Source organism: Dunckerocampus dactyliophorus, unplaced genomic scaffold, assembly GCF_027744805.1.
Source record: "Dunckerocampus dactyliophorus isolate RoL2022-P2 unplaced genomic scaffold, RoL_Ddac_1.1 HiC_scaffold_38, whole genome shotgun sequence".
NCBI classification, from domain to species: domain Eukaryota; kingdom Metazoa; phylum Chordata; class Actinopteri; order Syngnathiformes; family Syngnathidae; genus Dunckerocampus; species Dunckerocampus dactyliophorus.
Window position 1 is genome coordinate 65,603 of NW_026559874.1, and position 14,398 is coordinate 80,000.

Sequence of the window (14,398 nt, forward strand, 5' to 3'; positions counted from 1 at the left end):
CCCCTGGGCTCCAGGCAGCTCGGCCTGGGTTTCTGAATTTCTCCCTTGACACTTTGCCATTTTTTCACCCTTTTTCTCATTTCATCCAGGGACACAGCGGCACTCCACAGACTTTACAGCCGCCCCTGGGCTCCAGGCAGCTCGGCATGGGTTTCTGCCTAGCTCCCTTGACACTTTGCCATTTTTCCACCCTTTTTCTCATTTCATCCAGGGACACAGCGGCTCTCCACAGACTTTGCAGCCGCCCCTGGGCTCCAGGACCCTAGGCATGGGTTTCTGCCTAGCTCCCTTGACACTTTGCCATTTTTTCACCCTTTTTCTCAATTCATCCAGGGACACAGCGGCTCTCCACACACTTTAGAACCGCCCCTGGGCTCCAGGCAGCTCGGCCTGAGTTTCTGAATTTCTCCCTTGACACTTTGCCATTTTTTCACCTTTTTTCTCATTTCATCCAGGGCAACAGCGGCTCTCCACAGACTTTCCCGCGGCCCCTGGGCTCCAGGACCCTAGGCATGGGTTTCTGCCTAGCTCCCTTGACACTTTGCCATTTTTTCACCCTTTTTCTCATTTCATCCAGGGACACAGCGGCTCTCACAGACTTTAGAACCGCCCCTGGGCTCCAGGACGCAAGGCATGGCTTACTCTCGCCCATTGACTTCAATGCATTTACTGCAACTCCTGCCTGTGTCCGCCAGAGGGCGTCTGGCTTAACAGCGGCTCTCCACGCTATTTCTATCCGCTTTGAGGCTCCAGGCAGCTCGGCCTGAGTTTCTGAATTTCTCCCTTGACACTTTGCCATTTTTTCACCTTTTTTCTCATTTCATCCAGGGACACAGCGGCTCTCCACAGACTTTGCAGCCGCCCCTGGGCTCCAGGCAGCTCGGCCTGGGTTTCTGAATTTCTCCCTTGACACTTTGCCATTTTTTCACCCATTTTCTCATTTCATCCAGGGACACAGCGGCACTCCACAGACTTTACAGCCGCCCCTGGGCTCCAGGCAGCTCGGCCTGAGTTTCTGAATTTCTCCCTTGACACTTTGCCATTTTTTCACCCTTTTTCTCATTTCATCCAGGGACACAGCGGCTCTCCACAGACTTTACAGCCGCCCCTGGGCTCCAGGACCCTAGGCATGGGTTTCTGAATTTCTCCCTTGACACTTTGCCATTTTTTCACCTTTTTTCTCATTTCATCCAGGGACACAGCGGCTCTCCACAGACTTTCCCGCGGCCCCTTGGCTCCAGGACCCTAGGCATGGGTTTCTGAATTTCTCCCTTGACACTTTGCCATTTTTTCACCTTTTTTCTCATTTCATCCAGGGCAACAGCGGCTCTCCACAGACTTTCCCGCGGCCCCTGGGCTCCAGGACCCTAGGCATGGGTTTCTGCCTAGCTCCCTTGACACTTTGCCATTTTTTCACCTTTTTTCTCATTTCATCCAGGGCAACAGCGGCTCTCACAGGCTTTAGAACCGCCCCTGGGCTCCAGGACCCTAGGCATGGGTTTCTGCCTAGCTCCCTTGACACTTTGCCATTTTTTCACCTTTTTTCTCATTTCATCCAGGGCAACAGCGGCTCTCCACAGACTTTCCCGCGGCCCCTGGGCTCCAGGACCCTAGGCATGGGTTTCTGCCTAGCTCCCTTGACACTTTGCCATTTTTTCACCCTTTTTCTCATTTCATCCAGGGACACAGCGGCTCTCACAGACTTTAGAACCGCCCCTGGGCTCCAGGCAGCTCGGCCTGAGTTTCTGAATTTCTCCCTTGACACTTTGCCATTTTTTCACCCTTTTTCTCATTTCATCCAGGGACACAGCGGCTCTCACAGACTTTAGAACCGCCCCTGGGCTCCAGGACGCAAGGCATGGCTTACTCTCGCCCATTGACTTCAATGCATTTACTGCAACTCCTGCCTGTGTCCGCCAGAGGGCGTCTGGCTTAACAGCGGCTCTCCACGCTATTTCTATCCGCTTTGAGGCTCCAGGCAGCTCGGCCTGGGTTTCTGAATTTCTCCCTTGACACTTTGCCATTTTTTCACCTTTTTTCTCATTTCATCCAGGGACACAGCGGCTCTCCACAGACTTTGCAGCCGCCCCTGGGCTCCAGGCAGCTCGGCCTGGGTTTCTGAATTTCTCCCTTGACACTTTGCCATTTTTCCACCCTTTTTCTCATTTCATCCAGGGACACAGCGGCACTCCACAGACTTTGCAGCCGCCCCTGGGCTCCAGGCAGCTCGGCCTGAGTTTCTGAATTTCTCCCTTGACACTTTGCCATTTTTTCACCCTTTTTCTCATTTCATCCAGGGACACAGCGGCTCTCACAGACTTTAGAACCGCCCCTGGGCTCCAGGACGCAAGGCATGGCTTACTCTCGCCCATTGACTTCAATGCATTTACTGCAACTCCTGCCTGTGTCCGCCAGAGGGCGTCTGGCTTAACAGCGGCTCTCCACGCTATTTCTATCCGCTTTGAGGCTCCAGGCAGCTCGGCCTGGGTTTCTGAATTTCTCCCTTGACACTTTGTTACTTTTTCACCTTTTTTCTCATTTCATCCAGGGACACAGCGGCTCTCCACAGACTTTCCCGCGGCCCCTGGGCTCCAGGACCCTAGGCATGGGTTTCTGCCTAGCTCCCTTGACACTTTGCCATTTTTTCACCTTTTTTCTCATTTCATCCAGGGACACAGCGGCTCTCCACAGACTTTCCCGCGGCCCCTGGGCTCCAGGACCCTAGGCATGGGTTTCTGCCTAGCTCCCTTGACACTTTGCCATTTTTTCACCCTTTTTCTCATTTCATCCAGGGGCACAGCGGCTCTCCACAGACTTTCCCGCGGCCCCTGGGCTCCAGGACCCTAGGCATGGGTTTCTGCCTAGCTCCCTTGACACTTTGCCATTTTTTCACCTTTTTTCTCATTTCATCCAGGGACACAGCGGCTCTCCACAGACTTTCCCGCGGCCCCTGGGCTCCAGGACCCTAGGCATGGGTTTCTGCCTAGCTCCCTTGACACTTTGCCATTTTTTCACCCTTTTTCTCATTTCATCCAGGGCAACAGCGGCTTTCCACAGACTTTGCAGCCGCCCCTGGGCTCCAGGACCCTAGGCATGGGTTTCTGCCTAGCTCCCTTGACACTTTGCCATTTTTTCACCTTTTTTCTCATTTCATCCAGGGACACAGCGGCTCTCCACAGACTTTCCCGCGGCCCCTGGGCTCCAGGACCCTAGGCATGGGTTTCTGCCTAGCTCCCTTGACACTTTGCCATTTTTTCACCCTTTTTCTCATTTCATCCAGGGCAACAGCGGCTTTCCACAGACTTTGCAGCCGCCCCTGGGCTCCAGGACCCTAGGCATGGGTTTCTGCCTAGCTCCCTTGACACTTTGCCATTTTTTCACCCTTTTTCTCAATTCATCCAGGGACACAGCGGCTCTCCACACACTTTAGAACCGCCCCTGGGCTCCAGGCAGCTCGGCCTGAGTTTCTGAATTTCTCCCTTGACACTTTGCCATTTTTTCACCCTTTTTCTCAATTCATCCAGGGACACAGCGGCTCTCCACACACTTTAGAACCGCCCCTGGGCTCCAGGCAGCTCGGCCTGAGTTTCTGAATTTCTCCCTTGACACTTTGCCATTTTTTCACCCTTTTTCTCATTTCATCCAGGGACACAGCGGCACTCCACAGACTTTACAGCCGCCCCTGGGCTCCAGGCAGCTCGGCATGGGTTTCTGCCTAGCTCCCTTGACACTTTGCCATTTTTCCACCCTTTTTCTCATTTCATCCAGGGACACAGCGGCACTCCACAGACTTTGCAGCCGCCCCTGGGCTCCAGGCAGCTCGGCCTGAGTTTCTGAATTTCTCCCTTGACACTTTGCCATTTTTTCACCTTTTTTCTCATTTCATCCAGGGACACAGCGGCTCTCCACAGACTTTGCAGCCGCCCCTGGGCTCCAGCCAGCTCGGCCTGAGTTTCTGAATTTCTCCCTTGACACTTTGCCATTTTTTCACCTTTTTTCTCATTTCATCCAGGGACACAGCGGCTCTCCACAGACTTTGCAGCCGCCCCTGGGCTCCAGCCAGCTCGGCCTGAGTTTCTGAATTTCTCCCTTGACACTTTGCCATTTTTTCACCTTTTTTCTCATTTCATCCAGGGACACAGCGGCTCTCACAGGCTTTAGAACCGCCCCTGGGCTCCAGGACCCTAGGCATGGGTTTCTGAATTTCTCCCTTGACACTTTGCCATTTTTTCACCCTTTTTCTCATTTCATCCAGGGACACAGCGGCTCTCCACAGACTTTCCCGCGGCCCCTGGGCTCCAGGACCCTAGGCATGGGTTTCTGAATTTCTCCCTTGACACTTTGCCATTTTTTCACCCTTTTTCTCATTTCATCCAGGGACACAGCGGCACTCCACAGACTTTACAGCCGCCCCTGGGCTCCAGGCAGCTCGGCCTGAGTTTCTGAATTTCTCCCTTGACACTTTGCCATTTTTTCACCCTTTTTCTCAATTCATCCAGGGACACAGCGGCTCTCCACAGACTTTCCCGCGGCCCCTGGGCTCCAGGACCCTAGGCATGGGTTTCTGCCTAGCTCCCTTGACACTTTGCCATTTTTTCACCTTTTTTCTCATTTCATCCAGGGACACAGCGGCTCTCCACAGACTTTCCCGCGGCCCCTTGGCTCCAGGACCCTAGGCATGGGTTTCTGAATTTCTCCCTTGACACTTTGCCATTTTTTCACCTTTTTTCTCATTTCATCCAGGGACACAGCGGCTCTCCACAGACTTTGCAGCCGCCCCTGGGCTCCAGCCAGCTCGGCCTGAGTTTCTGAATTTCTCCCTTGACACTTTGCCATTTTTTCACCTTTTTTCTCATTTCATCCAGGGACACAGCGGCTCTCCACAGACTTTGCAGCCGCCCCTGGGCTCCAGCCAGCTCGGCCTGAGTTTCTGAATTTCTCCCTTGACACTTTGCCATTTTTTCACCTTTTTTCTCATTTCATCCAGGGACACAGCGGCTCTCACAGGCTTTAGAACCGCCCCTGGGCTCCAGGACCCTAGGCATGGGTTTCTGAATTTCTCCCTTGACACTTTGCCATTTTTTCACCCTTTTTCTCATTTCATCCAGGGACACAGCGGCTCTCCACAGACTTTCCCGCGGCCCCTGGGCTCCAGGACCCTAGGCATGGGTTTCTGAATTTCTCCCTTGACACTTTGCCATTTTTTCACCCTTTTTCTCATTTCATCCAGGGACACAGCGGCACTCCACAGACTTTACAGCCGCCCCTGGGCTCCAGGACCCTAGGCATGGGTTTCTGCCTAGCTCCCTTGACACTTTGCCATTTTTTCACCTTTTTTCTCATTTCATCCAGGGACACAGCGGCTCTCCACAGACTTTCCCGCGGCCCCTGGGCTCCAGGACCCTAGGCATGGGTTTCTGCCTAGCTCCCTTGACACTTTGCCATTTTTTCACCTTTTTTCTCATTTCATCCAGGGACACAGCGGCTCTCCACAGACTTTCCCGCGGCCCCTTGGCTCCAGGACCCTAGGCATGGGTTTCTGAATTTCTCCCTTGACACTTTGCCATTTTTTCACCTTTTTTCTCATTTCATCCAGGGCAACAGCGGCTCTCCACAGACTTTCCCGCGGCCCCTGGGCTCCAGGACCCTAGGCATGGGTTTCTGCCTAGCTCCCTTGACACTTTGCCATTTTTTCACCCTTTTTCTCATTTCATCCAGGGACACAGCGGCTCTCACAGACTTTAGAACCGCCCCTGGGCTCCAGGACGCAAGGCATGGCTTACTCTCGCCCATTGACTTCAATGCATTTACTGCAACTCCTGCCTGTGTCCGCCAGAGGGCGTCTGGCTTAACAGCGGCTCTCCACGCTATTTCTATCCGCTTTGAGGCTCCAGGCAGCTCGGCCTGAGTTTCTGAATTTCTCCCTTGACACTTTGCCATTTTTTCACCTTTTTTCTCATTTCATCCAGGGACACAGCGGCTCTCCACAGACTTTGCAGCCGCCCCTGGGCTCCAGGACCCTAGGCATGGGTTTCTGAATTTTTCCCTTGACACTTTGCCATTTTTTCACCCTTTTTCTCATTTCATCCAGGGACACAGCGGCTCTCCACAGACTTTACAGCCGCCCCTGGGCTCCAGGCAGCTCGGCCTGAGTTTCTGAATTTCTCCCTTGACACTTTGCCATTTTTTCACCCTTTTTCTCATTTCATCCAGGGACACAGCGGCACTCCACAGACTTTACAGCCGCCCCTGGGCTCCAGGCAGCTCGGCATGGGTTTCTGCCTAGCTCCCTTGACACTTTGCCATTTTTCCACCCTTTTTCTCATTTCATCCAGGGACACAGCGGCTCTCCACAGACTTTGCAGCCGCCCCTGGGCTCCAGGACCCTAGGCATGGGTTTCTGCCTAGCTCCCTTGACACTTTGCCATTTTTTCACCCTTTTTCTCAATTCATCCAGGGACACAGCGGCTCTCCACAGACTTTACAGCCGCCCCTGGGCTCCAGGACCCTAGGCATGGGTTTCTGAATTTTTCCCTTGACACTTTGCCATTTTTTCACCCTTTTTCTCATTTCATCCAGGGACACAGCGGCTCTCCACAGACTTTACAGCCGCCCCTGGGCTCCAGGCAGCTCGGCCTGAGTTTCTGAATTTCTCCCTTGACACTTTGCCATTTTTTCACCCTTTTTCTCAATTCATCCAGGGACACAGCGGCTCTCACAGACTTTAGAACCGCCCCTGGGCTCCAGGACCCTAGGCATGGGTTTCTGCCTAGCTCCCTTGACACTTTGCCATTTTTTCACCTTTTTTCTCATTTCATCCAGGGACACAGCGGCACTCCACAGACTTTACAGCCGCCCCTGGGCTCCAGGCAGCTCGGCCTGGGTTTCTGAATTTCTCCCTTGACACTTTGCCATTTTTTCACCCTTTTTCTCAATTCATCCAGGGACACAGCGGCACTCCACAGACTTTACAGCCGCCCCTGGGCTCCAGGCAGCTCGGCCTGAGTTTCTGAATTTCTCCCTTGACACTTTGCCATTTTTTCACCCTTTTTCTCATTTCATCCAGGGACACAGCGGCACTCCACAGACTTTACAGCCGCCCCTGGGCTCCAGGCAGCTCGGCATGGGTTTCTGCCTAGCTCCCTTGACACTTTGCCATTTTTCCACCCTTTTTCTCATTTCATCCAGGGACACAGCGGCTCTCCACAGACTTTGCAGCCGCCCCTGGGCTCCAGGACCCTAGGCATGGGTTTCTGCCTAGCTCCCTTGACACTTTGCCATTTTTTCACCCTTTTTCTCATTTCATCCAGGGACACAGCGGCTCTCCACACACTTTAGAACCGCCCCTGGGCTCCAGCCAGCTCGGCCTGAGTTTCTGAATTTCTCCCTTGACACTTTGCCATTTTTTCACCTTTTTTCTCATTTCATCCAGGGACACAGCGGCTCTCCACAGACTTTCCCGCGGCCCCTTGGCTCCAGGACCCTAGGCATGGGTTTCTGAATTTCTCCCTTGACACTTTGCCATTTTTTCACCTTTTTTCTCATTTCATCCAGGGCAACAGCGGCTCTCCACAGACTTTCCCGCGGCCCCTGGGCTCCAGGACCCTAGGCATGGGTTTCTGCCTAGCTCCCTTGACACTTTGCCATTTTTTCACCCTTTTTCTCATTTCATCCAGGGACACAGCGGCTCTCACAGACTTTAGAACCGCCCCTGGGCTCCAGGACGCAAGGCATGGCTTACTCTCGCCCATTGACTTCAATGCATTTACTGCAACTCCTGCCTGTGTCCGCCAGAGGGCGTCTGGCTTAACAGCGGCTCTCCACGCTATTTCTATCCGCTTTGAGGCTCCAGGCAGCTCGGCCTGAGTTTCTGAATTTCTCCCTTGACACTTTGCCATTTTTTCACCTTTTTTCTCATTTCATCCAGGGACACAGCGGCTCTCCACAGACTTTGCAGCCGCCCCTGGGCTCCAGCCAGCTCGGCCTGAGTTTCTGAATTTCTCCCTTGACACTTTGCCATTTTTTCACCTTTTTTCTCATTTCATCCAGGGACACAGCGGCTCTCCACAGACTTTGCAGCCGCCCCTGGGCTCCAGCCAGCTCGGCCTGAGTTTCTGAATTTCTCCCTTGACACTTTGCCATTTTTTCACCTTTTTTCTCATTTCATCCAGGGACACAGCGGCTCTCACAGGCTTTAGAACCGCCCCTGGGCTCCAGGACCCTAGGCATGGGTTTCTGAATTTCTCCCTTGACACTTTGCCATTTTTTCACCCTTTTTCTCATTTCATCCAGGGACACAGCGGCTCTCCACAGACTTTCCCGCGGCCCCTGGGCTCCAGGACCCTAGGCATGGGTTTCTGAATTTCTCCCTTGACACTTTGCCATTTTTCCACCCTTTTTCTCATTTCATCCAGGGACACAGCGGCTCTCCACAGACTTTGCAGCCGCCCCTGGGCTCCAGGACCCTAGGCATGGGTTTCTGCCTAGCTCCCTTGACACTTTGCCATTTTTTCACCTTTTTTCTCATTTCATCCAGGGACACAGCGGCTCTCCACAGACTTTCCCGCGGCCCCTGGGCTCCAGGACCCTAGGCATGGGTTTCTGCCTAGCTCCCTTGACACTTTGCCATTTTTTCACCCTTTTTCTCATTTCATCCAGGGCAACAGCGGCTTTCCACAGACTTTGCAGCCGCCCCTGGGCTCCAGGACCCTAGGCATGGGTTTCTGCCTAGCTCCCTTGACACTTTGCCATTTTTTCACCTTTTTTCTCATTTCATCCAGGGACACAGCGGCTCTCCACAGACTTTCCCGCGGCCCCTGGGCTCCAGGACCCTAGGCATGGGTTTCTGCCTAGCTCCCTTGACACTTTGCCATTTTTTCACCCTTTTTCTCATTTCATCCAGGGCAACAGCGGCTTTCCACAGACTTTGCAGCCGCCCCTGGGCTCCAGGACCCTAGGCATGGGTTTCTGCCTAGCTCCCTTGACACTTTGCCATTTTTTCACCCTTTTTCTCAATTCATCCAGGGACACAGCGGCTCTCCACACACTTTAGAACCGCCCCTGGGCTCCAGGCAGCTCGGCCTGAGTTTCTGAATTTCTCCCTTGACACTTTGCCATTTTTTCACCCTTTTTCTCAATTCATCCAGGGACACAGCGGCTCTCCACACACTTTAGAACCGCCCCTGGGCTCCAGGCAGCTCGGCCTGAGTTTCTGAATTTCTCCCTTGACACTTTGCCATTTTTTCACCCTTTTTCTCATTTCATCCAGGGACACAGCGGCACTCCACAGACTTTACAGCCGCCCCTGGGCTCCAGGCAGCTCGGCATGGGTTTCTGCCTAGCTCCCTTGACACTTTGCCATTTTTCCACCCTTTTTCTCATTTCATCCAGGGACACAGCGGCTCTCCACAGACTTTGCAGCCGCCCCTGGGCTCCAGGACCCTAGGCATGGGTTTCTGCCTAGCTCCCTTGACACTTTGCCATTTTTTCACCCTTTTTCTCAATTCATCCAGGGACACAGCGGCTCTCCACAGACTTTACAGCCGCCCCTGGGCTCCAGGACCCTAGGCATGGGTTTCTGAATTTTTCCCTTGACACTTTGCCATTTTTTCACCCTTTTTCTCATTTCATCCAGGGACACAGCGGCTCTCCACAGACTTTACAGCCGCCCCTGGGCTCCAGGCAGCTCGGCCTGAGTTTCTGAATTTCTCCCTTGACACTTTGCCATTTTTTCACCCTTTTTCTCAATTCATCCAGGGACACAGCGGCTCTCACAGACTTTAGAACCGCCCCTGGGCTCCAGGACCCTAGGCATGGGTTTCTGCCTAGCTCCCTTGACACTTTGCCATTTTTTCACCTTTTTTCTCATTTCATCCAGGGACACAGCGGCACTCCACAGACTTTACAGCCGCCCCTGGGCTCCAGGCAGCTCGGCCTGGGTTTCTGAATTTCTCCCTTGACACTTTGCCATTTTTTCACCTTTTTTCTCATTTCATCCAGGGACACAGCGGCTCTCCACAGACTTTGCAGCCGCCCCTGGGCTCCAGGACCCTAGGCATGGGTTTCTGCCTAGCTCCCTTGACACTTTGCCATTTTTTCACCCTTTTTCTCAATTCATCCAGGGACACAGCGGCTCTCCACACACTTTAGAACCGCCCCTGGGCTCCAGGCAGCTCGGCCTGAGTTTCTGAATTTCTCCCTTGACACTTTGCCATTTTTTCACCCTTTTTCTCATTTCATCCAGGGACACAGCGGCACTCCACAGACTTTACAGCCGCCCCTGGGCTCCAGGCAGCTCGGCATGGGTTTCTGCCTAGCTCCCTTGACACTTTGCCATTTTTCCACCCTTTTTCTCATTTCATCCAGGGACACAGCGGCTCTCCACAGACTTTGCAGCCGCCCCTGGGCTCCAGGACCCTAGGCATGGGTTTCTGCCTAGCTCCCTTGACACTTTGCCATTTTTTCACCCTTTTTCTCAATTCATCCAGGGACACAGCGGCTCTCCACACACTTTAGAACCGCCCCTGGGCTCCAGGCAGCTCGGCCTGAGTTTCTGAATTTCTCCCTTGACACTTTGCCATTTTTTCACCTTTTTTCTCATTTCATCCAGGGCAACAGCGGCTCTCCACAGACTTTCCCGCGGCCCCTGGGCTCCAGGACCCTAGGCATGGGTTTCTGCCTAGCTCCCTTGACACTTTGCCATTTTTTCACCCTTTTTCTCATTTCATCCAGGGACACAGCGGCTCTCACAGACTTTAGAACCGCCCCTGGGCTCCAGGACGCAAGGCATGGCTTACTCTCGCCCATTGACTTCAATGCATTTACTGCAACTCCTGCCTGTGTCCGCCAGAGGGCGTCTGGCTTAACAGCGGCTCTCCACGCTATTTCTATCCGCTTTGAGGCTCCAGGCAGCTCGGCCTGAGTTTCTGAATTTCTCCCTTGACACTTTGCCATTTTTTCACCTTTTTTCTCATTTCATCCAGGGACACAGCGGCTCTCCACAGACTTTGCAGCCGCCCCTGGGCTCCAGGCAGCTCGGCCTGGGTTTCTGAATTTCTCCCTTGACACTTTGCCATTTTTTCACCCATTTTCTCATTTCATCCAGGGACACAGCGGCACTCCACAGACTTTACAGCCGCCCCTGGGCTCCAGGCAGCTCGGCATGGGTTTCTGCCTAGCTCCCTTGACACTTTGCCATTTTTCCACCCTTTTTCTCATTTCATCCAGGGACACAGCGGCTCTCACAGACTTTAGAACCGCCCCTGGGCTCCAGGCAGCTCGGCCTGAGTTTCTGAATTTCTCCCTTGACACTTTGCCATTTTTTCACCCTTTTTCTCATTTCATCCAGGGACACAGCGGCTCTCCACAGACTTTACAGCCGCCCCTGGGCTCCAGGACCCTAGGCATGGGTTTCTGAATTTCTCCCTTGACACTTTGCCATTTTTTCACCTTTTTTCTCATTTCATCCAGGGACACAGCGGCTCTCCACAGACTTTCCCGCGGCCCCTTGGCTCCAGGACCCTAGGCATGGGTTTCTGAATTTCTCCCTTGACACTTTGCCATTTTTTCACCTTTTTTCTCATTTCATCCAGGGCAACAGCGGCTCTCCACAGACTTTCCCGCGGCCCCTGGGCTCCAGGACCCTAGGCATGGGTTTCTGCCTAGCTCCCTTGACACTTTGCCATTTTTTCACCTTTTTTCTCATTTCATCCAGGGCAACAGCGGCTCTCACAGGCTTTAGAACCGCCCCTGGGCTCCAGGACCCTAGGCATGGGTTTCTGCCTAGCTCCCTTGACACTTTGCCATTTTTTCACCTTTTTTCTCATTTCATCCAGGGCAACAGCGGCTCTCCACAGACTTTCCCGCGGCCCCTGGGCTCCAGGACCCTAGGCATGGGTTTCTGCCTAGCTCCCTTGACACTTTGCCATTTTTTCACCCTTTTTCTCATTTCATCCAGGGACACAGCGGCTCTCACAGACTTTAGAACCGCCCCTGGGCTCCAGGCAGCTCGGCCTGAGTTTCTGAATTTCTCCCTTGACACTTTGCCATTTTTTCACCCTTTTTCTCATTTCATCCAGGGACACAGCGGCTCTCACAGACTTTAGAACCGCCCCTGGGCTCCAGGACGCAAGGCATGGCTTACTCTCGCCCATTGACTTCAATGCATTTACTGCAACTCCTGCCTGTGTCCGCCAGAGGGCGTCTGGCTTAACAGCGGCTCTCCACGCTATTTCTATCCGCTTTGAGGCTCCAGGCAGCTCGGCCTGGGTTTCTGAATTTCTCCCTTGACACTTTGCCATTTTTTCACCTTTTTTCTCATTTCATCCAGGGACACAGCGGCTCTCCACAGACTTTGCAGCCGCCCCTGGGCTCCAGGCAGCTCGGCCTGGGTTTCTGAATTTCTCCCTTGACACTTTGCCATTTTTCCACCCTTTTTCTCATTTCATCCAGGGACACAGCGGCACTCCACAGACTTTGCAGCCGCCCCTGGGCTCCAGGCAGCTCGGCCTGAGTTTCTGAATTTCTCCCTTGACACTTTGCCATTTTTTCACCCTTTTTCTCATTTCATCCAGGGACACAGCGGCTCTCACAGACTTTAGAACCGCCCCTGGGCTCCAGGACGCAAGGCATGGCTTACTCTCGCCCATTGACTTCAATGCATTTACTGCAACTCCTGCCTGTGTCCGCCAGAGGGCGTCTGGCTTAACAGCGGCTCTCCACGCTATTTCTATCCGCTTTGAGGCTCCAGGCAGCTCGGCCTGGGTTTCTGAATTTCTCCCTTGACACTTTGTTACTTTTTCACCTTTTTTCTCATTTCATCCAGGGACACAGCGGCTCTCCACAGACTTTCCCGCGGCCCCTGGGCTCCAGGACCCTAGGCATGGGTTTCTGCCTAGCTCCCTTGACACTTTGCCATTTTTTCACCTTTTTTCTCATTTCATCCAGGGACACAGCGGCTCTCCACAGACTTTCCCGCGGCCCCTGGGCTCCAGGACCCTAGGCATGGGTTTCTGCCTAGCTCCCTTGACACTTTGCCATTTTTTCACCCTTTTTCTCATTTCATCCAGGGGCACAGCGGCTCTCCACAGACTTTCCCGCGGCCCCTGGGCTCCAGGACCCTAGGCATGGGTTTCTGCCTAGCTCCCTTGACACTTTGCCATTTTTTCACCTTTTTTCTCATTTCATCCAGGGACACAGCGGCTCTCCACAGACTTTCCCGCGGCCCCTGGGCTCCAGGACCCTAGGCATGGGTTTCTGCCTAGCTCCCTTGACACTTTGCCATTTTTTCACCCTTTTTCTCATTTCATCCAGGGCAACAGCGGCTTTCCACAGACTTTGCAGCCGCCCCTGGGCTCCAGGACCCTAGGCATGGGTTTCTGCCTAGCTCCCTTGACACTTTGCCATTTTTTCACCTTTTTTCTCATTTCATCCAGGGACACAGCGGCTCTCCACAGACTTTCCCGCGGCCCCTGGGCTCCAGGACCCTAGGCATGGGTTTCTGCCTAGCTCCCTTGACACTTTGCCATTTTTTCACCCTTTTTCTCATTTCATCCAGGGCAACAGCGGCTTTCCACAGACTTTGCAGCCGCCCCTGGGCTCCAGGACCCTAGGCATGGGTTTCTGCCTAGCTCCCTTGACACTTTGCCATTTTTTCACCCTTTTTCTCAATTCATCCAGGGACACAGCGGCTCTCCACACACTTTAGAACCGCCCCTGGGCTCCAGGCAGCTCGGCCTGAGTTTCTGAATTTCTCCCTTGACACTTTGCCATTTTTTCACCCTTTTTCTCAATTCATCCAGGGACACAGCGGCTCTCCACACACTTTAGAACCGCCCCTGGGCTCCAGGCAGCTCGGCCTGAGTTTCTGAATTTCTCCCTTGACACTTTGCCATTTTTTCACCCTTTTTCTCATTTCATCCAGGGACACAGCGGCACTCCACAGACTTTACAGCCGCCCCTGGGCTCCAGGCAGCTCGGCATGGGTTTCTGCCTAGCTCCCTTGACACTTTGCCATTTTTCCACCCTTTTTCTCATTTCATCCAGGGACACAGCGGCACTCCACAGACTTTGCAGCCGCCCCTGGGCTCCAGGCAGCTCGGCCTGAGTTTCTGAATTTCTCCCTTGACACTTTGCCATTTTTTCACCTTTTTTCTCATTTCATCCAGGGACACAGCGGCTCTCCACAGACTTTGCAGCCGCCCCTGGGCTCCAGCCAGCTCGGCCTGAGTTTCTGAATTTCTCCCTTGACACTTTGCCATTTTTTCACCTTTTTTCTCATTTCATCCAGGGACACAGCGGCTCTCCACAGACTTTGCAGCCGCCCCTGGGCTCCAGCCAGCTCGGCCTGAGTTTCTGAATTTCTCCCTTGACACTTTGCCATTTTTTCACCTTTTTTCTC